Genomic DNA, 21,496 nt, shown 5'->3' with positions numbered 1-21,496 from the left:
TGGGCCTTTGATTGCCTGTAGCTCTGGAGCTGTTGAAGCGTGTGTATGTTTGCACGCAGCCTAATTAGTGCCATTATCATTGTCATTAATGGTTTTTAATGAAGAACAGATGGTTCTGTCAAGGTTTCAAGCTGTGAAGTTCACTAACCCATTTGTGCTAAAAGGAGGGAAAGGAAAACAACAAAAAAACTTGTTCCAAACTGATGTTGGTAGAGGGGAGTGAAAATGAAGATTGCCCAAATGTAAACCTTATCTTTTCCTATGCAGCCTGATCTGAAGGCATGTGCAGATGCTTACAAAAGCCCTGCTTTTTCACTGGGGAAAACAGGGTTTCCTGGCACTTGTCCTCATGAGGCTCTGACACATCAGTTGTCTTTGTTGTGTTTGAACTGAGACTTCCCTGAAGAAGAATGGAGGAAGGTAAGGGATTAATATGATATACCCAGGCCTTGGAAAGGGTCATCACTGGCAGGACAGGTCAGCACTGGGGAATAAAGGAAGGGGAGAAGGGGAACATATATTTGGAAGGGTTCTCACTAGTGTCCAAGTAACCGAAGTCAAGAATCTTAAAGAATTTTAACTTTACCCTCTTATTCTATTCACTTTTGCCCTAGGTTTGACCGTGTCTCAGACATGGCTCTGGTAGACATATCTCTTCAGGGCTATAGCTTCAACTTTTTATTCCAGAAGACAGAATGCTGCTATTCCTCATTAGGAATTCAGATGGTCAGCAGTAAACGTGGGATCATGGTGGAGACCAACTGGAAAAGGTGAATCCCAAGCACAGGTCATTTGATAGGATGGAACTCTGTGTCCTGGCAGCAGCTTTTCTCATCTCCCAGTTATTGAGCAAAAAGGGATGTGTAAACTATAAGCTCACATTGATCAGTGCCAAGTCTGGCTTAATTAAAAGAAACTCCTTTTCTCATTTAATTGTGAGGGAAGCTTTTAGTCTGCCCATGATTCAAGATTAGCTATCTACTTTTGGCATGGTGTCATCCATCTGGATGAATGGTGTAATATGTACATATAATATGGGGTGTGTTTTTAGTATTCACTTCTGTCTTCTGTTATTGAATGTACCCCATTTATATGAATCATTCAAGAGTATCTGCACAGCACCTGAACGGCCTGATCAAAAATCTTATCAGCCCCCTGGTCATGTTCAAAAGATTTCCTATCAGAATTCCAGTTAGAATTGTCAGTGTAATGAGTGCAAGTCATGTTAGTACCTTTGTAGATGAGTTTCATATAGGACCATGTGTCTGTCGCTTCAGACCCATGGAGGTCCTATTCTTCTGTGTGGATAGATTGGATTTTGTGCTTGAAATACATATTGGCTCAATTGCAATGTCCTCAAGTTGAACTTGCAACCTCCCCATTTCCTTAAGAATTTAGAAGAGTTTAAAGAGATTGCTGAAAAGTATCATAAGTAAGAATAATAAATAATGTTATCCTGGTGTGGAGGAATACACCACAGGAATAAACAGTAGCTGGAAATACATTCCCCCCTCCCCCCCCCCGCTTTTTTTTCTTCATATCTTCATTTGGAAGAAGGAAGAAATTAAATTCATTAGCACTGATCCAGTGCCATATCTAATTAGCTGCAGTATGGGGCACTTCTGTAATCTTGTGTCTCGAGTACAGTGATTTAAGAGGGTTTTTTTTTCTCTTTCCTCTGCACCAGCGTCTATTAAGGATTAAGTAGTGATATGCCTGATTAATTTACATTGCCTTTATCAGGCTGCAGAAACAATTACCTCTCACTGGGAGAGTTTTCAAACACGGTCACGTCCATGAAGTAATCTCCAAAGGAGTCTCTCTGGAGCTGCAAAAGGCGATTTAGAGCAATAACAAGAAAAAATTCTACTGCTCTTCCCTGGGTCCTTTCCAGCAGTTTCACAAAGCCTCACTCACCTTCCTGCCTGGTCCCTGCCTACCAGGAAGAGGCAAGGCTTGTAGAAATGAAGACTCCTTATTTCACCAAATGTGTAGCTGACTTGCTACAAGCCCTTAAGCGTGCCGTGTTTTAGATGTGTGCTTGGGAGAAGTCCTCTGGCAGTAACATGCCCTTTATTATACTCTGTCTTGTGGAATTTTAGAGAGGAGGGTGTGGGAAGGCAAATGGAAGCAGCAAAACAGTGGAGAGAACGCACAGTACTCCTCCCCATATAGGCCAATACAAATATAGGCTAGTATTTGGATCCCTCAGGGACACAGATATACAATCCCAGCCTATATAAATACATTCCTCTCAGGTGCCTCTGAGCCATTCAAAGATGCTCTGCTCTGGTAGAGCATCAGTATGTGATTGCTTTAGGTGCTTAAGCTTTCCTACGCAAACATGCATAGGAAATGTGGCTGGTTATCTCATTAGTTCCCATACAAGGCAGCAGCTGAAGACGGAGGGTGAAGAGGAAGCATGGCAAGCTTCATTAGGCTGAGTGGAAACATTTTCACAGGAGTTTATGGAGAGTGGAAATGTCACACTGGGTCTGCAATCAGCAGAAGATTTAAAAGCTGCAAACGTCTGCCCATGGGGAAAAGGTCCGCCCCCATCCCATCTCAATCCAGACTGGAGGATTCTTTCTTTCCCTCCTTCCCCTTATTTAATAGATGCTTTGTCATTTATGTATACAGCAAAGCTTTTCAAGGCTTGTTTCCAGTATTTCACATGTCTATCCAGTAATTTTGGTTTTCCTGCCTTTTGAGGTGGTCAGGTGTGTGGGTGGGTTTTCAAGGAGTGCAACCCACATGGGAAAGTGAAACCTTTTCCAGGTAGGAGCCTGCAGGAGAGCCATGGATGAGGAGAGCTTGACTGGCTGCTGCAGCCAGAGGAAAGCAATATCGACTGCCAGTGGCAGGTAGGAGCTTGCCAGGAGGAGAGGGTTAGGTCCGAAGTGAGGGTAGCAGTCTTGTCTATGCAGAGTGAAAAGAGGACAGGCTGGTGAGGGACAGGGGTAGAGAAGTACTGCGATGTGAGACAGTTTTGAGAAGCGTCTGCTTGCATGGGTTGGAAAGTTCAAACAGGTGAAAGGAAGGAGGGATCTCTGGGTGGGACAGCTAAAGAGGTGGAGGCTTTCTAGGAGGGGGGCTTGGAAAGCAGGGGGGGAGAGAGGGGGGGGATGAAAGGGAGTTTAAGAAAAGAAGTTTAGGAAGAGTCAGGATGGGGGGAGCTCTTGCATGGGGCAGTGCAATGATTGGAGAGCAAGGTGGTTCCTGAACAAGTTTGGATGGATCAGGGCAGGAGTGTGACCACACTTTTTGTGAGAAATAGGGTAGCTCTGTTGATTCACTGGCATCAATATGTGCTTCTTTATTTCAGTCTTGGATGCTCTTGCTAGGCATTTTAATGTCCTAACATTTTTCTTTTGAGAGGCTTTCCCACTCCTGACTAATGCCTGTATTTAAAAAGCATATTTTTAGTACACTGTACTAGTGTTTTCAGATTAGTGTTTGCTTTGGCCCCAGTGTGAGTATTAGGAATATGATTTTAAAGTTTAATGTTACTTAGTGCATCAACACTAGTTATTGTTTTAATTGGTTCCTGTCCTTTAGTACTTGAGCATTTAGACAAAAGTGTGAATACATGATCTCCACAACTTGCTCTTCCAAGGATTAGTCACTTTACAGTGTCAGCAAATCACTTTTCTAAAGTATATCCTAGGGCAATGATTGTCAGTTAAGATCTAGCTAGCTTAAGCCATTTATTATTTTAGATCTTTGATTTCTTTCAAAACTCTGCTATCACTATTGTTTACCACATTTAAGGTCAAAAAAGATATTCGAATACATAATGGCCTGAATGTAAATCTGTCTTCTTGTATTTTTCTGCATTTTCTCTCCTGTTTTGAAATGCACCAGACCATCAGTTTCAGAGGAAACAATTAAGTTTTGATGTAGAATTCATGGCTTTATAGCAGTTTCCATAGCATCCAAGTATGAGGTACAAAGGCTGGGCATGTAGCTCACCCGTCAGCTCCACCCAGGGAACTTGTGCAGGTGACAATGAACAGGCGATGCCACGTGACTGTCCTCGCATCACAATTTAAGCTATAACCAGACACATGCAATATTTACAGAGAAATTTGAACCCAGAACCAGTTCGGCTGGCTTTGTATTTTGTTACAAATCAAATTACCCACCAGTTTAAACTTGCCAGTTTCATGTACAAAAATGCCTGGTTAGGGCTGTGTTTGCAGAATTGCAATAGAAAATAGTGCAAATAAAACAGATACTGAGGGTGTGTAACTGCAAATAATATTTGATATGTTTAAGACATTTGATATTTTTTCAGGCCATCTGTAAAGTGCATCTGAATGTTCACTTAAATTTAAGCCATCTCTGGAGAGCCCTAGACCCAGTTTTCAATGCAGTCCTATTTTAGGATGTTGTACCATAATTTACATGCAAATACTATCCGCATACAATTTTGAAGGAAAAACCAGGCAGATTCTGACAGAGGTCAGAAAGCTTGAGCATATGACTTGTATTTAGAAATCACTAAAATTTCATTTAGCTGTACTTGGTGCCTCATATGACTGTGAAGTGGGTGAATAGAAATATATATGTAAAAGTGACATTTAAGGTTATGCTTTTAAGGTTATGCCATGCTGCAGTGCAGGGTCTACAGTGGAAGGAATTTTCCTTTTTTTTTTCTTTCTTTTTTTTTTTAAGTGGGAGCGTGCATTTGTGGAACCTCTTGTTTGTTAGCCTCCTAAATATCTTTGATTTCAGCTGCTCTTCTTTGTAGAGTGCTGTGCATCTTTGTTGAAATTACACCTGCATGGTGGATATTCACTGACACTAGAGCATCCGTATCAGCTTGCACCAGCTTGGGAATCCACCTATATCTGTTTACTTCTGCTAGGTGTTGGGTTCTTTTTGTTGTGTGCATGTTGACTACCCGACTCAATTTAAATGCTGGGTTTCTTTGCCTTCTCTTTCATTCTTTTTTCTTTCTGTGTTGGACTGTACATCCAAGACAGTAGTGGCAATGTACAACAGAGGTGGTGAATTTTGGTACTCTCCCACTGAAACTGGGCCATCCTAGATAATAGGCTGGCTTCACCTGTGGCAAATCAGCGTATCAGGGGAAGTACCACATGGTTGCCTGACAGGGTCTGTGGTTACCTGGGGCAGAAGCTGTTCTACCTTTCCCTCCGCTTTTGCTGTGAAAGTGGCTGAGGACTTAGCAGGAGCCTGATAAGTAAAGGCTCTTCTGCTTATCTGAACACGGAAACTCCAGGAAGGTGAACTGCTGTGATATCACTTATTTTCACTCTCTGCATTATCTTTCCTTTGTCCCTGAAGCAAATGGCAACTGAATTAGAAAACTTTCTTTTAACTTTGTATCTGTTTGCTTTTGCTGTTCTATATCCCTAAAGAATTAAACTTAAGACGGGAGAGTTTACACTTGCAGTTAACATGTGGGAGCCACTGTGGCAACTTTAAAGGGAGATGGGACACATCTGAGAACTTAAGAATTTGAATCACAGCGTCTTTCAGTCCCTATCTCAGGATGCATCAGGTATTCTGCACTGAAGGTCATCCTTAAAGTCCCAAAGCTATAGACAGCACCTGTTGTGATATCTCATGTGTTTCTGATGGTCACTGGGAAAAGAGTGAATTGGAAGGCAGTGGGAGTGAGCTGGTGTACTGGGGGCAGGAGTTTTGGTGGGGGTTGGAGTAGGAAGGTGCTGTGCAGAACAGAGCAAGGGACAGAGCCAGCACAGACAGGAGACATTTGATTAAGAGGCTGAGGGATAAGCTCATTGCTGGAAAAGCAACGAGATAGAAGGAAGAGGAGAGAGCAGTCATAGCAGTAAGGACCAAACCCATGTTTTTGGATGTGTGGGAATAGTAACAGACTTGCACAACAGGTCAGAGAGGGGAAGTCAGAAGACATGAGAAACACAAGAGAATTCCTTTAAGAAAAACAAACCCACACAGATAACAAAATCCCGTCATAATTTTGCCAGCGAAACAAGCTTCATGGGCACCTAACTCCAAATTCCCATGTTTTGAAGTGGGAAGCAATGGAAGTCTAGACTTTGCCCACTACCAGCAAATTGGAGTGTGTGGGACGCAACACAGAGGTTCCCCAACAACTGGCAAGTGTCCAGCATAGGGGAGAGACAAAGGAGTCTGATGCAGGACTCCTCCCTGCTAGGTACAGGCTGAAATTCTGGCAGAAATGTTGCAGTGCATCACGCTGAGCAGCTGAACCCATGTGTACCTGTGTGAATAACCGTTTCTGATCAACTTCTAAACATGATATTCAAATTGATAGCTGTTATCTCTTAATTAGTATCAAAGCATGAACCAGCCATGTTAATGTTGTCAGCCTAATGGACAAGTAGACGTGGCAGCTGTGATGTGTCTTGATTTTAAGTAAGGCTTGGCACAGTGCTACGTTCCACTCTTGTACACAAACTCAGGCAGCAAAATCCACATAAGATTGGCACAACCAGTGGAAAAAACTAGACTGAGTAAGCTATCAATCGTTCTTTGTCAAGCTGAGAGAACATTCAAGTGTGGTCATCAGAAATCTGTCCTGGGTCCAGTACTATTCAATATTTTCATTTGTTATTTTGACAATGGGAGGACAAGCATGCTTATAGGATTTTCAGATAATACCAAGCCAGAAAGGATTGTCAGCCTTTTGGAGGACAAAATTAGAATTTGTAATGATCTTGGTAAATTGAAGAAATTATATAAAATCCAATAAGATTAAATTCAGTAAAGACAAGTGGTTAGAAAAGGGAAAAATCAAATAGACAAATACAAAAGTATCCAGTTTTGGCACCATGTTTGGAGAGTGATAGACAAATGGGAGAGGGATCAGAGTTCTAGAAAATATAACCTATGTAGAAAGATGAAAGGGACTGGGTGGAAAAGGAAAGAATACTATTTAAAATATATTAATATATGCCAGGTAGTTGCAGTGAAGATACCGATCAGATATTCTCAGTATCTAACACAGTAAGAATGTGACAAGTTGTATTTGCAAGGACAGATTTGGATTAGATTTTAAGGGAAAGCTGTTTATACAGTTAGGAAGCTAGCACTAGAAGAAGAGCTGCCTTGGGAGGTTATGAAATCTGAGGTTTTTAAGTATCAGTGAGATGAACATCTGTCTATGGTGATTTTTGCATACCAATCCTGCCTCATGTGAGGGGATGGATTAGGTGGAAGTTCTTCAATGAGTATATGCTAGACAGGGATGTAAACGGGAATGAGCATGTAGGAATGAATGTGTAAAAAAATTGAAGCATCGGTCTTTTTGTCCTGTAGTGTAGTTTCACCTTTGCTTTCATGCTGTTCCTCACAGGAAGCTGTCTTGTGTCTGCAGTCTCCAAATAATTTGGGCAAGACCCTGAGCAACCTTATTTAGCTTTGGAGTTATTTCTGCTTTGAGCAGGCTGGACTAGTTGACTCCAGAAGTCTCTTTCAGCCTCAGTTATTTTGTGAATCTGTTTTGCATGGCCCAAGATCTACCAAAGCTCTTGCTGCCAAAATTGTGAAGAAAAGGATCTGACAGTTTCTACTGCCAAATAGATAACAAATTCTGAAAAGGTTGATCTTGCTTTGGGTTGCTAGAACAGAAAAAGACAGATAAATTGATGCCGAATGTTTATCTCCTTTGCATTATATGCTAAATTGATATATTTTAAAACATGCAACTAATTCCATTAGGAAAGCATAACAAACATTCTTTGAATATCATTGGCAGAAGCTGTATATAGTATTTGCATAAAAATGGGCAGGTTCAAATTAATTCAGAGTTGTTTAAAAGATTTGGTAACTCTGCCAGTATAGAGAGAACATGGCAGATAGTATGCAGAAAGCATTCTTACTTGCAGTTATAAGAAATGTGACGGCATTCACTTGGGCACATCTGCAGCAGATCAGGCAGTGTCAACTATGACAACTATATGAAAATGGTTGTACTTTGCGACCAACTTTTTCCATGTAATGACTTGAAGCCAATCCCAAACAAGAGCATGTATATCACTGCGTTGGTGGACAGCTAAGTGTCTCCCATTCAAACGTAAATACGGATATTAAATTTATAGCAGGATATGGCACAGTACACTGCGTCATGAGTCAGAGCGAGACAATGCATGAATATCTTGAAGGTCAAGAGACAGCACAAAATATGTGATGGGATGGTCTTCATGCTTAGCTTATAGCTGGAGAAGCTTGCAACATTTGTGAAAATTGCTTTTGTTTCTAAAAAACTATTTCATGGAGCTGCTTGAACCAGTAATACTGTACCTTTGCTTACCGCTTCAAAGGGAAAACTTAGTTGCCTGGTGACCTGTGTGTGGTGCATTCTCACACTGATCCACTGGCCATGTAGGAGGGTCCTCTGCTGCGGCAACTGGCCGACTTCCTGGACAGACCCTAGACTTCTGTGACACTCTGGGTCCTTCTTACCCGTGCACAACATTAGAGGTTTGTTAGCATGTCAATCCAGACGCTTAAGATTTTGAAGTTCTGAATGATGAATAGTCGAGTGATTGCCTTACAGAACAGAATGGCCTTCTGCTCATCCCTGCCATTGCAGCTTCCATTGGGGAAGCTCCATTTTAGTTCTCTGGGGAAGTTCAGATATGGGATATCATCCCTGATCCTCGTGAAGAACAGAATGAACACATCAGTTAGGGGACTACACATCCAGGTGCACAGCCTCTTAACCACAGGCAGATGAGAGACTTGATGAATTCTGTTGTCTCCAAGCAAAGGAGTTACAGCTTCTGCATGCTGGTAGATAGCACAACATGAAAGAACAGTGTGGTTGGGAATGCAAGGCAGACTGTGAGGTAGAGAGTATGGCCCACAGGAACACTGGAAAGCTATGTTTGTCTTATCATATGCAACCACCTGCTGGTTTCCTCTCCCTGCCCCCATCTTGTTCCCTTCAAGGCAAATTATAGGTCCACGAAGACCTTTTCAAGCAGGATACGACTGAATTTCAAATCTTTTCTTTATTATGCATTGTGAGAAGGGAAACCGAAGGCAACCTCCCTACATGTCTTTTGCTCAAGCAATACTTTTCTCTGACTGCAGATTTCTCTGCCTCCATGTGGTATTTCCTGCTCCAGTGCTCCATGTAAGCTTTATTTAAGCTGTAGCAAGCAGGGCAATGCATGGGTCCTTCATTCTCTTGCATGCATGGCTGCCCTGTAAGACAATATTCACTGTCCTTCAGTTGTGCTGCTCTGAATGTCTATTAAATGTGGACTGTGGAACAGGCATGTACAATGTACACTGAAGAAGTTAAACATTTATTAAAAAAGGTGAGGACTGTGTATTTACTTAGTATGCTGCTCCACTTACAAAAACTTGCAAAGCTTCCTTCATCCCGACATGCTGATGCATCTCACATGAGCATTAGTGCTGTGAATCAATCCAGACTCTGATTTCTTGAAATTACAGACAGCCTCTTGATATTGCTTTTGCGGGCAGCTACAAGCATGTCTCTATTGATTTCACAAATATTATGCATATTATCCAGTATAAAGACAATAATAAACCACTGGGACTGAAAAACAGGGGTTTGCCCCAACTTAAGGGCTCAAGGTTGTGAGAAGGACATTGGCTTCACAGTCTGCCCCATCCATGCTGCAGTCTACCACCTGACAGTAAGTTTGCAGAGTGTCTGTCTCCCAGTTATCATTGCTACTGTTTGCCTGTGGTAAGATGGTAGCTTCACTGGCTGGCCTGTGAACTACAGTGATTAGGAGCGGGATGCACTAAACATTTTGTGGGATCTGCTGTGGGGAAAGTAATAAAGGATTGGGAGGTATGGCAGCAAACTGGGGACTGCTGTCCTTATCACCACAGCTGGATCAATGTGGGTTTGTGAATCAAAGCCTGGTGCTAGCTTAAAGCTAGCACAATTTTATTGTGTAGCAGAACCTTTAGGATTGCTTGCTTAAAGGCATGTTTGTGATGGCTTTAAGCTGATGTGAAGATGTTCATTGCACAAAACTGAATCCATTGTTTGATTTGCTAATTCAGTGCATTTTACATGCATAAACAAGGTTTAAGTCTGTCTTCTTACTACACAGCCTTGAGCATGTGGGAAACTTCAGTTCATGGTCTATCCGCTCCATACAGAACGTGTTGCGCCATAGCCTCCAATAGTTGTAACATAGACTGTATTCACATACTTACATTGCTGCCTTGCAGTAATAAGCAAAATATGACTTGTCTCTCAAAGACTAGGTCAAGACATTCATTGTAAAGGATGCTGACTGGAACTCAGCTAAAATAGGGTTTGATGGATTTTTTTTCTTGTTTTCATGCCTACTGAAGGTGAAATGTTGTAACGCTCCCCCTGTGTAACAGGGCAAACTTGTGAGCACTGGTTCCCAACATGGCTTCCCTTGCATTTGCCCCTTTAAGTTTGCGACTCAGTTTCTCTGGGAAAGAGAAAAAAAGTGCTGAATGGCGAGGTGATACGCTGTAAAAATGCTGTTACTGGGCTACAGATACCTGAGCTCTCAGCCTTGCTGCTGGCTGTGCAGTCTCTGGCATGTCATGTAAATGCACTGCATCTGCTTTGTCAAGCTGTGCAACGAAGCTACTGTTTCCGTGTGCTCATTGTCTGCCTGGTCTGTTTGTTTAGCTGTTGCATTTTAAGTTGATTCTTTCTAATATAATTCGACTTCTTGTGTTCTTCCTGGCTTTGTGTCTCACTGCTGTTGATTACTCATCTGCTTTCCAGCTCTCCATGTCAATATGCACATAGTATCGCAAGCTGATGGCTGCTCAAACTAATAGCAAGCATATTTTAAAAAATCCAGCTAGGTAACAAAATTTTTCTGTACTTCTCTGCTTATATTTTGCTTCACAAAGCAGCATGGAAACTTCTCCACAGCTAAATTTGTGAGTCTCTTTCTGCTGCAGCTTCCAGGCATGGCTATGAAGGAGAGGCATGAAAAAGGGATATGAAACACACAGGACCAAAACAAGCCCCAAAAATGCCTGGACTGAGGTGTAGCTCCATTCTGCTTCTGACCCTGAGGTTATCACTTCTACCATGTAAAGACAACTCTGCCGGACCTTTCCACAGCCTTGACTTGAATTTTGTGTGGTGTTTCAGTCTGAGTCTTGTTTTACCTCAAGCCAGTGTACCTCTATTTTTAAAGAACAGTTCTAAAGCAGTTTGGTCTGGTTTTGTAGCTGTCCCCCAGCTTGGAGGACATGCAGATATTTTCACATCTTGATTTGGTTTGGGTTTTTTTTGATGTGGAAGAGAGTTACTGTGTGTCAGGTGACAGAGGTGGCTGTGTGGGTTTGTGTTTACCCATCACTGTCATCCTGATCATAGCTCCATCTGGGCCTTTTAGAACAGCCAGCTCACTGGCTGTCTCAATTCTTTGCTGCCTCTCTCCCATGGTTGTAACAGCAGTTACCAAAAATTCAGTTTGCAAAACTGCTCTACTTCCTGCCAGGTTAAACTTTACATCCCTGTGTTGACTGGCGTCCATCTGAATGAGGGGCTATTGGCATCGGGCCTTGCTCCGGCTGCCTCGCTTGCTCCAAGTGCAATAGTCATCGTTCTGCCTGTTCCTCACAGCCCTTTTCCCAGCCAGCATCTATTTGCTTAACCAGCCGACACAGCTTGGCATTTGCATATGCATATCTGAGGGCCAGTTTTCTAATTTCATTGCTGGCCTGGTCTAATCTCCTATGCTTATTTTCAGTGGTGGTGAATGGGGGGAGGACAGAGAAATAATTGAAATAAATGAAGCTGGATGATGCCTTGGTTTGGCCACTGGCAGTGTCCTGTTTGCAGGGATAAAACTCTTTCATAACCTGTGAGGGTCTCCACTTGCAAGGAAGAGGCCTACGTGGTGGCAGAGAGTATGAACAGTGGAGAAAACCTCATCTTGTTTTTTTAATGGTGTTTTTCTTTTTTTCTTGCTTGCTAGGTCTGTAACACTGTATACTTGACTGGTGTTTAACCTGGTAATGCCCTTAGCTGATTCTGCAGTTGTTAAACATTATGTGGAAACAATGGACTGAGAGAAGCTGTCGGACTGACTACTGAATTTCAAAATGTCCATACAGTTACCCTGATACTTTTCCCTGATGCTGGAAAGATGTTTTTTCCCTGCTGTCAGCGAGTCCTTCAATTTGTCAAATTCTGTATCATGGATAGACAAGTTGGGTGCTCAGCTTCCCCAAGGAAGAAACTAGTTTAGAAGAGGCTGATTGATAGTTGTACTTGTTGCCATAGGCATCTTTCTTAGTGACTCCTCACATTTGAATAAAGATGCTGTTCTCTTATAGTTGTCATCTGAAGCACAAGGGAGATACTATAATGTACATTTTACAGGTGAGAAAACAAAGGGACAAAGAAAGAGTTTTCTTTCAAAGATCCCGTGATGACCATGAACTGAAATTAAATCAGAAACCTGGAAGCAAGTAAAACTTCCAAAATCTCAAATGTTTTTGTTGTCATGAATTTTAAACTAATAATTCGATTTTTTGCAGCCCTGAAGGAAGTTTAGGACCTAAAAGATAAGACTTAGGGTCAGGAGACGGGAGTTCTGCTCCTGCTTTCACCATTGATTGTTGAAAAATGGGTTATATACAGCTCTGTCTAGAACTTGCATTGGAAATACTACTTGCATTCTTTATCTGGAGAAAAGACCTCTCACTCGTCCCATGCCTCATTTCCATGTAGAAAACTGGCATGTTACTATACATTTCTATGGTATTTCAGAGTTGCTTTGCGATTGTATTTGGGAAGTACTTTGAGATCATTGAAGGGAGAGAGATGCAAAGTCATGTATTTTAACTTTCACAAGGGCTGGTTTTTGTTTTATCACTACTTCAGGATGACTGGCCAGAACTCCCTTTGGGGTTTAGTTAATGACAATCCAGCTGGATCAGCAGCATGAGGTTTCAGCGTCTTTCCTTCCTCTCTCTCCAGGACTTGGATGTACTACTTCATTCAGTAGACCTATGTTTTTACAGGTGGGAGAATGGGACAGGCAAACCTAGGAGCAAAACATGGCTGGACAGAGGTTACAAAAGTTATTTTGAACAACTGTTAGTGATGTATCTCAGTTGCAGGGGAGAATACATTTAACATCACTGTTGCATTGCTACTCAAGAGAGCAGAAGCGAACTGGTAGCTTGGTATCTTTTACCTAGGTTAGTCCAATATGCAACTCTGAACAGGCTTTCTCATTAAAAATGAGCGACTTAGTAATGAAATTCTACAAATTAGGGAGAAGGAAGGATCATGGGAGCTAGAGGCCAAGGACAGACAGCCAAGGCAGCTAGGGAGTAAGGGAGCATGATTGGCATGGAAGAGGGTAGGCTGTCAGCATGCTGGTCTCTGGCTTCGCACCTTGCCTAAGTGATTTCTGGCAGGCTTCAGTGAAAATGAACATCAAATTGATGATTCATAGCCAGTGCCTTTAAAACAGCCTGCTTGCCTCCAGCTGGAGTACTAGGAGAGTTTGTGGTCCTTCTATGTTTCCCTACCTTGCCTGCAGGCAGGTGCTTCCTAACTTCCCGCTGCTAGCCCCTGCTGACAACGCAGCACTTCACTCCCAGCTCTTTAGGCCATTTTCTGCCCTCTCTCCTCCTCTGTTACTTCCATAGCCAGCTCCCAAACTGTGAGGAGTGCTTCCTGTAAAGGTCTTGCTCTTTCCAGGCCTGTGGCATCTCCAGGGTTCAGGTTGTGGCTGTTTTTAACTTTGTTTTGGAGAGGGACTGTGCAACTGGGCCACTCTGAGTCTTTTCTTCCTGCTCAGTTGGGGTGGAGGGGTGGTGTCTGGTAATGGACCAGCAGATCACTTAGAGATGTTATCCATCACACAAGCAGAGAGAAAACCTGCGGCTTTTCTTACAGGGCTAAAGATTTCAAACGATGCTGAATGCGTCAATGCTAATCCTGCACTGGGCAAAATGCCAGAGTCTGCCTAATGCCATTGCTGGTCTGACATTTGAGCCTTCATCCTAATGGATGCCAAAGCGGATCCCTCCACCTCACAGAGCCATTAATTAGACTTTAATGACTTTCTGCGAGAAAGGCCTCGGAAATGAGATTCAGAGAATTTCCTACTGATAATGCACAGTGTGCGTACCAGGTTGGCCTGCTTCGGTCAGACTCTGAGGTCTCTTAAGTTTGTGCTTCTGTTTACAATATCTACCTTTTTTTTTCCCCCCACCATCACCTAAACCACAAAATCTGTCCTGTGTAGAATGACAGCTTCCCCCATATCTGAAGCCATTTTGGGTCTTCTCTGGGCCAGAAATGAGTTTTAAACTCTGCTGATACTGGCATGGCTCTTGGAATGACAACTCTGTTCATACCCTAAAACTCTTTTCAGTCCCAGTTACCTGCTGTAGTGGTTTCTGTGAATTTTTGCTTTATCTGAAGTTTGCTCTGATTGAACAAAGAACCCATTTTTGATCTTTTTTTTTGAGAAAACACCCCCCCCCCCTTTTTTTTACTAGACATTGAATTCAGTGTTCATTTTCAACCAGTTTAACTTTGAACCTCCCATTTTCTTAACAGAACTAGAATAGGAGCTCTCCAAAAGGCATTGAGAGCAGTTTTTCCTTCTTGATTTTTAATGTATTGGTTTTCTTTCATGTATATTCATTAAGATCCCTAGGCTTTAACCTCTGGCTGTGAAATGTAGTTGTACGTTGATGGTGGAGTATATGAATATGGACTGTTTTGTAAGAAGTCTGACCATGATTGCGAGAGTTGGACACTTTAGTATTTTCCTTCAATGTCTTTGTAAGGTGATTGGAAATTCTGAGAAGTTTGAGTGGTACTGGTAGCAATCAAATATATTTTTCCAGTAATTTTCTTGAAACTAGCTGTGTACTCATCTACATAATGCTTTTGTCAGATCTCCATTTGGTGTTGCTACTGCGTGGTTAGTATTGGCTTGCACAAGAGTTGGAGGAAAAAACTCTGAATTTGAACTTGTTGGCACAATCATGTACTTTTGCCAGTGTCACCAGCAGTAAATACTAACTTCAAAGTGGTTTTCCAAGCATTTGGGTTCAGTTAATGCAACCAAGCCTTAATGGAGACTTGAATCCTGATGCAAGCCTATTCCATTTTGTTTTACTCTGGTTGGGTGCACATATCTAAGGGCTGGGTACAGTAGCATCCCTCATAGAAGACTATTTACGACACATGTCGGCTGCTCTAGCTCTTATACCACCCTCTGTTGAGAGTACATAAGAATTTTGAATGTGTAAAGCTTTTTTATTTTCTATACTTTAGTGCTTCTACCTGTGTTATTTTTGCCAAGCCAGACTCTTCAGTTTCATTATAAAGTGAACCAAAGCTGAAGAAAATTTGAATGATTACGGCTTTGCATTTTTTATCATAGTATTTTTTTTAATGTGAAAATTAATTTTTTTTCACATTTTCAGATTTACACTGAGAGTAAAAAGATTTTTTTATCTATTTTGAAAATCCTGGTATAATTTTACAGCTGGAAAGGCAGGTAGGAAAAGAGGAAAACCAGAGTGTTTTGCCCTTTCGCAGTACATTTTATATTATAGGTTGGTGCTAAGGTTAAACTCATAAAAGAGAGGAAAGCTGTGTAGGAGCCATGGAGCGTGCGTGTGTTCATGTGTGCAAGGGAGTTGATTTAGCTAGAAGCAGCATGGGAGCTTTTAACTATGGGTGGGAGGAGAGGAGGTTCTGGGATGTTTCTGTAGGGGTCTGCCACCTCCAAAATCCTCAAGGAAGGACATGAAGGTGCCAGGGAATTGTGCCTTCATTGCAAGGCTCAGTTTTACTGTCATTGTTTCTGTCACCCACTTATTTCTTCTTTTTTGCATGAATTAACCTCTAATTTTTGAGCTTAGGATGCCATAAATTTACCAGTGTGACTCACAAAATTAATGTCCCTCTCGATGCTCTAAGGAAAAGAGACTGGCGCCCCACAGCTTGAAGGCAAAAGGCCAATCAGACATGAGTTCATGGTGCATTTGACAGGATGCTGTGACCAGCCCGCTCCAGTGACGGCCCAGCACACGGCTGACCAGAGAGGGGGCCGGTTCAGTAAAGCCTTAGGTTTCAGGCTTAGGAAGCAGCATGGGATGTCCAGGCTGTTGCTTGCTCACATGCGCATTCATTAGCTACATTAACCATTTTGTTGGCTGCCACTTTGGTAGTGGGGTAGCCTCACTGTTTCTTTGGGCTAGGATAACTCGATGCTGGAACTAGGACAGCACTTGGTTTTTGCAGGCTGAACTGGTTCTAGGACTGGCAAACTGTAAATTTTGATTTGCTGTGTGTATTTAATAAGGATGGGGGACTGGATGGTAGATTACTTCTTACTGAAGTCCATCTAGACCTTTCAGATACCTAAGATGTTAACACATGTAACAGACTGAGTTGTTCTCATTAAAATCCAAGAAATTACCGGGGCTCACATTTACCACATTGATACTGGGTCTATCTGAAATGCAGTGGTAAGCTGTGTCTGACCTGTGGACTCTGAATTTCTCACTCATGCAATGTAAAAACAAGGATAAGCTCAAATTTGAGATTTCATGGCCCAGATCTATTTTGATCCAGTGATAGCAGTAGGGGCTGTTGCTGTGCAACGTTTTGTTTGGACAGCTAGGAGTCAAAATCTTTAAATTACATTTTCTGGTGGAGGGGAGGGAAGAGGGAAGAACAGATTGTTTAAATGTACAATTTTAATCATGTAGGAAAGTGGCAGGAGAGGAGGTGTTGTAAAACCCCAAACTTTCATATGGTTTCATTTAAAGATTGTAGATTTCACCAAATTTCTCTTTATTTCTCTTCTCTTAGGTTCCAAAAATAATATTTATTATTTTTGACCTCCTTTACATAGCTCTTTTTTTTTTTTTTAGCAATCCTTGAAATATGTCCAGGTTATGTTTAAAAATAAATGCCTAATATTATCCTTTTGCTGCATGATTGTAAAACTACAGATAAAGATGTAAGTCAGATCACTTGGAAGGGTTGATGTCAGACTGGAAACCTCTAGTACTTTAGATACTACTTGGGAACCCAGTATAATAGCTAGGCTCTGGTCTCGAGGCTGTTGCCTTGAAGGACTATGGCTGCAGTATAACTGCTTCCTTCGGGGAGCATGAAATAATTCCTTTGGGGAACAGAGAACATTAAATAATTAGGCTGTGTTTCTTTGGTGTGGGGTGCGAATGGTGGGAATGGTTAATTGCATACATACAAAGCCCTAATTCTTGGACTTTCAAATCCCTTAAGCTCAAGGAAGCTGGAGTAGATGTCATTTTAGAGAAGCATATGGGGGAGCATGCACCAGGGACAACTTGTACAAAAAATTAAAAGTAAACAGGTTGCTGATTCCCCTTTGGAAAGGGAGGGGTGGAGAGCAGAAAAGTTGAGAGAGTAGAAGATGGCATCAGAACAAGGTGAAAGAAGGCAATTCACCAGTCAGCACTTCCCCATCTCCGGAGGCTTGCATTTAAGCACATCCATCCAGTGCAGCTGCAGCTTCATTTTAGGAATCAGGAAATAAGCTGAGTGGCAAAGAAAGATAGGAACTGACAGCTCTCACTGTTCAGTCTCTCCCCTTTGCACTGGGAGAGCAAGTAGAGAAGAGCTTTTCTCCTGCGGAAGTGTATACCATTCACCAGCGGGCATCATTGCTTAGCGGAGAAAATGGTAGGGAGAGAGAAGGACTTGTGGAAGTGTATGGTCCCAGCTGCCTGAGTGAATTAAGCACGGTGCCTGTGCGAGTTTTGCTGACTCTGTGCCTCCCCGGGATCGGGGCTGGGGGCGGACACAGGATGGGAGAGCAAATGACAGGTGTGAATCTGCTGACATTTTGTTTCCAGTGGCTTTGCCATTAACAGCTAAGCTCATGCTCTCCACTTTAACAAAACCCTTTTAGAGCCCCATTAGTGCTGCCTTTGTTTTTTCTAGCCTGTTTCATATATAATTGTGTCTTGTTTATGGAAAATCCTGAGGTGAAGTGGAAGCAATTTCTCTTCATTCCAGGTGGCAGCAGAGTGGAAGCCAAATCCTGCTCATGCCAAAGACCAGCGCGTTCCTGAGCCTTCATGCTTCTTCCTTTTTACCCTCCCATTGTATTCTTGCCAGGACCAAAACCAACACCAACTTGGTGGGTGGTTCATCCTGAAATAACTGAAGATGGCCTATGGGCCCTTTCATACCATTTTGAATTGCACTGCCTTTTGTGGAGCCTGGGGTGAGAGGGGACACCTGTACGCGGGCAGACCATGTCCTTGATTGTGCCACAGCAGGGTGCTGCCATCACATCTCTGCTCTTACAGTAGAGCTTTTGGCAACATACCTATGCTCTGAGCGTCTCTCCCAGCAACTTCTGGTCTTCTGTGATTATCTGTCAGAGTTTTTTAAAAATGATAGTGATGCCACTATCAGCAGCCAAGACTGATTACAAACTGTTCCCAATAGGTAACAGGTTAGCACTGTAGAAGTTAACACTCAGTGATATCTGCTCCTTGGCTTCTTACAGCCCGTATGTGGGCAGCACTAGCTACCTACCTATCTACCTATCTAGCTGTCAGTTAGTCCATAAATAATAAACATGTGTGAGGCATTGAATGAGGCATCGAACATGCAAGCTGACTGAAGAGTAACCCCTGCCCTGATAATGCTTAGTTACAGCAGTAACAGAAGAAATACTAGACTTAACATCTTTTTCTTCCTATGTTACTTTTGGTCATTTAGTTGGCTTCTGTTAGGTGGTGCCTATGTAACTTGTAACAAGGCTTACAAGAGGCCAAAGCAGTGTAGTCTGCTCATCCTTTGTATAGTGGCAGTGGGATGTCTGTGCTGCTTCACTGATAACCCTACACAATCCTGTAGTTTCTAAGAGGTGGTGTACAGAAATTGGCCTATTGATTAACACTGTTTTCAAATCCCAAGTCTCATGAAGCCAAACACTGGATTGAAGTAACTTTTCTTTTTAATTCCCTCCCCCCCCCCAAATTAGAAAGAGAAAAATGTTCATTTGGCTTCAATGTAATGTTTCATTTACAACAAAGTATTTTATTTTCAGATAATGAGAGAGAGAGAGATTCAACTTTCTCTTCTGGATCAAGGAGATCTGGACCCAAAATTACCTTCTCTCCCTCTTCACCTCTCTCCCCAGTACTGTGTTTCTAAGTTCCTCTGAGTTACTATTGCTGTACTTCAAAACTTTGTTTGGGAGTCTCATCTTCATTTAATGTGATCTGTGCTGTGAAGAGGCTTGCTGACCCCATCCTAATAGCTGTTGAAAGCCATGGTACTCTGCCTTGCTTGTGTGCTGTTTTTCCTCTTCCTTATAGATTGGTTAATCAGGAACAGTTTCCCTAGTGACTTCAGTGAAGCTGAAATCAGAGGAATGTTAATGTAAAGTGATTGAGGAAGAGTGATGGAATACCCTGCAGTTGTTAATACTTTAAAAAAACAAATACTGCTTCCAAACAGCCTCACTGCAGCTACTCCAACATCTACGTGTCCCCCTGCTTCCTCTGCAGTCCCTTGATTTTAGCCCTGTTTGCTTCATATACTCTTGGACTTTAAGGAGCATCTAAAGTAAAAGGAAAAATCCTGGAAGAAGTTGTGCCTTCTCTTATTATATCTTTTGTTCATACCTTGCCACCTCCTGTTGCTGCCTGACTTAATACATTCCCGATAGACCTAGTTGGGGGGCAGCTTACCCTGACAGGTACCCTGATACCCAATATCAAGTCATCAAAACCAGTTGAACAAGAAACATGGAAGGTGTCCTGCCTTGGGAGGGAAGCTCTGCAAGTGCCTCTAGGCATCACTAGAATAACTAACAATTTCCAGAGAGAAACCATGCACAGGGGATTAAATGTTTAGACATATCATGGAGACTCCTATACATAAAAAATTGTGTGTAGGATGTATAACCATATATGTAAGTATATGTTTTTGTACAGAGTATTTGAATGATAGAAGAACTAACTTCCTTAAGCCAGTTGTAGTGCTGGTATACGGGCAAGCACATGTTACCATGTACTTCACAACAAGAGAGATGCCAGCAGAAGAAAGCTGTCATGTAATGATTTTCATTTTCTTTTTGTGGACAAACTAGCTAAATTATTGATGCTTGACCTCGCCACTAGCAGCTCGCATTATGGAGATGTAATAGCAGCTTCTCCTGCAGGTCATGGAGAAAGAGATCAAGTAGCTTCATCCTCAAGAGATGAGTTTACTGTTCTTTCCTTTCCAGGTTATGTTTTGATTGCTCAATTCATGTGGGTGTCTGGTGTGTGCTCTTCTGTCCTGTCCCTGTTATTCTGTGTATAATTTTGAGGGCTATCTTTACATTCAAAAAACCAGACTCCCCCCCCTTTTTTTTTTGTGAGGCACATACAAGAGTGCATGAAGAAGAGTTCTGGCTTTGCAAGAGTGGATTTCCCTGGGTTGGTTTTTCTGTGTGTATATGTATCATTCCGTATTGCTTGCAAGTACACTGGCATTTGGCTAGAGGGAAGTGTGTGCGTGCATGTTTCTTATACCCAGCTTTGCTTCAGTTTTCTCTTTTTCATGTACTTTCTGCAGTAGTCCTCCCCTTGACCTCTCATCCCACCTTGTATTCTTCCATGCCTACTTCTGTTTTGCAGTCTCCCATCAGTTTCATCTCCCATCACAGTTTCACCTACTCTTCAAAGACACTCACTGTTTCTGCTCACCTGTCCGCTTTTCTCCACTGATTTTAACTTAAAAATGACCTCTCCTCCAAATAATTTTGTCTTAATCTCTTGATTAGTATTTTTTATGGCTTTACTTAGGATTTATATTGTGTTTGCTTGAAGTGTTTATTTTTAGTCTGTAATCCTATTCAAGGTGGAAAATATGTCTGCATTTATAACCCACTGTGTAAATCCACAGTGCTATGTATACTTGATTTTAAGAATTAGTCAAAATAATCCATGGATTCAATACAGGAAGGCAGCACAACCACTGGGGCAAAGGTAGCAAAAGAAGTGTTCTGCTTCCCAGGCATATGGGCATAAGGAAAGGGACAAAAATCAGTACATCTGTGCTTCTCTCTCACTTTCATTTATGTTCCTTGGAAGTTATTTAGATTCATGCTACAGCTGTGCAAGGGAAGGATTCAGATGATACTAACATGCTGGTGGAAATGCAAAAAGTGTCTCTGAAGGCTTCTTTTGCTGTCTTTTTACCTTTACTAATTCATCATGTAGCAGATGCCAACTTAGACCTTGCACATCAACAAGACCTTACACATCTGCACCGTGGGTTGAAAAAGCCTATAGAGGGACATGTCCATTGTTAGGGAGCAAAACTTCCTTTCTACAGAAGTTGGAGAGTATCTAGGACAGCACATGCAACAGACAGATCAGGGTAAGACAGGACCAAGACACTTGATCTCATGTGGTGAATTGTAACCTTCAGTTGTAACCTCCTTCAATTGTAACCTCCAGTCTGTCTAAGAATTCTGTACTGTTG

Source organism: Ciconia boyciana, chromosome 6 (assembly GCF_034638445.1).
Source record: "Ciconia boyciana chromosome 6, ASM3463844v1, whole genome shotgun sequence".
Lineage (NCBI taxonomy): Eukaryota > Metazoa > Chordata > Aves > Ciconiiformes > Ciconiidae > Ciconia > Ciconia boyciana.
The sequence above is the reverse complement of the archived record's forward strand: the minus strand, read 5'-3'. Positions refer to the sequence as shown.